Source organism: Pteropus alecto, unplaced genomic scaffold (genome assembly GCF_000325575.1).
Source record: "Pteropus alecto unplaced genomic scaffold, ASM32557v1 scaffold786, whole genome shotgun sequence".
Lineage (NCBI taxonomy): Eukaryota > Metazoa > Chordata > Mammalia > Chiroptera > Pteropodidae > Pteropus > Pteropus alecto.
In genome coordinates this window covers 7,144-9,737 of record NW_006438126.1, presented here as the reverse complement: position 1 = coordinate 9,737, position 2,594 = coordinate 7,144, and the positions used below count along the sequence as shown (strand labels likewise).

The window sequence follows — 2,594 nt, the reverse complement described above, 5'->3', positions numbered from 1 at the left end:
ATCTTTCTCTGACTTATTTCACTCAGCATAATAATCTCTAGGTCCATCCATGTCATTGCAAATGGTAGGATTTCATTTTTTTAAATGGCTGAGTAATATTCCATTATATATATGAACCATAATCTCGTTATCCAATCACCTATTGATGGGCATTTAGGTTGCTTCCATATCTTGGCTATTGTAAATTGTGCTGCCATGAATATTGGAATGCATAGATCTTTACGAATTACTATTTTGGTTTTCTTCGGATAAATACCCAGATATACATTTGCTGGGTCAAAAGGTATATCCATTTTTAATTTTCTGAGAAACCTCCATACTGTTTTCCATAGTGGTTGTAACAATTTGCAAACCCACCAACAATGTATGAGAGTTCCCTTTTCTCTGCATCCTCGCCAACACTTGTTTTTTAAGGATCCTTTTATGAACCATTGGGGATTGACTTTTAGAAATAGCGTTGTTAAGAAATAATTGTTTCCTCTCTCCACATCTACTGTTTACTAGATTTGCTTTGCCACTTGATTTCTACAAAAAGGCTGAAGTCCTGAACCTATCGGTACCGATTTAAACTCAAAAGTCTGAAAATACTTGGATATAAGGACAGCTATTTCAGATGTTTGCAGAATGAATTAAGGAACTATATTGTATGTGGTATTTAAATTGCTACAATACTGAATTATGAAATCACAAAACTAGATGGATATCTATATCTACCTGGAGATGGAGAAAAAAACGAAAAAAATTTGCGAACTCTTTGGAGAGAACTATATAGTTCTTTACTGGATAAATATATATATAGTTCTTTACTTGATAAATATATTTTATCTTCCCCCATTTCTTTCCACAGCAAGATTGTTAAGTCGCTGTGGGAAGCACCACGCTTTCTCAATTTTGCAAACAATGCATTTCATTTGCCAAGGCAGAAGCAGCTTAAAAGCAATATTTTTACCAAGAAACCCTGACTCCAATTCCCAACCTTCTTTCTCCCAAGCAGCTTAAAAGCAATATTTTTACCAAGAAACCCTGACTCCAGTTCCCAACCTTCTTTCTCCCAAGTCCTACACACTTCGGTCCTCCACCCCTCCCTGGCAGCCAGGACTTGGGCGCAGACGAGCCCTGTCTGGGGAAGAGGCTAGCGGGTGCCCCAGGTGAGCCAGCCAAGGTCCAAACCTCTCTTTGCTGGGGTTTGCTTCAGAATAGAGGTCGCTTCCATCGGTCAAAAGCTGTCTATACGTGTTATAATAACGAAGGAAGTAAGGAGAACAAATACATTCCCTTAAGAAATATAAGTTTCTAGGATAAGGGGGCAGGTAATTTCCAAAGAGCCTCTCATCCTGAAATTCTCGGTATTATGGGGTAGGGCTCTGGCAGTCTATGGTTAGATTCCAAAGTACAGGTTTCCGGCATTCCCGGGGCCCAGGGGGCGACGGTGAGTTGGTGGGTGGGGCTCCCACGTCGGATGATTCCCACCTCCCTCCGCCCCCCAGAACTACTTTTCCGCTCCCACAAACAAGAATCCGACGGAGGCGTCCGCTCAGGAGGGGCGTGCATCTGCGACTGGGTCGCGCGTCCTGGGGCGCTAGCGGAACGAAACGGTGGGAGCGGGGCCGCGGGGAAACCCGCACGCGCGGAGGCTCAGACGGCGGAGGGATTCTGGATGAGGCGGCCTTCCGAAGTCCAAGGCGGGGGAGACCAAAACAGTCGGCGGGGGAGGGGACAAGCGAGCTCGAGCTGGCAGCGGCCAAGATAGAACCGGAACCGGAACCCCTGCGCGCGCCGGCGATTGTCGCTTTCCTCACCCGTTCCCCCGCGGTTGCTGGCCGCGCGCCTCTGCCCGCCGCGCGCGCTCCCGGGAGGGTCCCCAGACCTGGTGAGACGACCCTGCTGTGGATTCACCGCTGTTGCCGGCCTCCGGGGCCGGCGCTTCCAGGCCAGGCCGGACGGGAACCTCCCGCCTCTCGCGGGAATCGCCGCCTACCGGCTTGACAGGGAGGAGCCGCCGCCGCCGCCGCCGCCGCCTCTGCAGAGTGCGGAAGAGTTTGGGCCTCCGCGGAATGGCGAGCACTCCGCAGCGCTGAGGGTCAGATTCCTGTCACTTCTGGCTGTGGGACTCCCTACCCGCGACATCCCCTCTTGTCTCAGTGCCCAGAGCCTGGTGGGGGCAGCGAGGAAGACTAGAGGAGTCCCCCGGCCCGGGACATGGAGCCGCTAGAGTCTAGCGCGGGACTGCGCGAGACGCGGCCGAGGCTACGGCATCGAGCTGCCGGGTGCCCCAGATAGGAGAGCCAAGACGAGAGGGCTCGGCGCTGCGGCGGCGGGGACTCGCAGGCCCCTGACACTAAGCAGGAAGAGCCGACACCCAGCCCGGAGCAAATTCCTGGGTCCCCTTCTCTACGGCTCTCCGACTTCCCTCCGTGACGAAGTTTTCTCCTCGTGCCTTCTCCAGGGTTGCTCTCTAACTCTAGAACTTGACTTCTGGAAGGCTTTCTCTGTTTGTTTTCGGGAATAACTCCTTTTGCTCCAATCCACACCTCCCTTCCTTGGCCTCTTCCACTCGGACGTTCTAGATGACTGAATGGAGTTTTGAGTTGGAT

General features: G+C 51.3%; 1 long non-coding RNA gene across 1 annotated transcript in view; it reads right to left on the bottom strand.

Moving 5' to 3' along the window:
• Positions 1–1,931, bottom strand: part of LOC112482840 — an 8,423-nt gene extending 6,492 nt beyond the window's left edge. Inside the window, exon 1 of the long non-coding RNA XR_003047422.1 lies at positions 1,800–1,931. This is a non-coding gene — a long non-coding RNA (uncharacterized LOC112482840). The remainder of the gene's footprint in view (positions 1–1,799) is intronic.
• Positions 1,932–2,594: the final 663 nt, after the last annotated feature.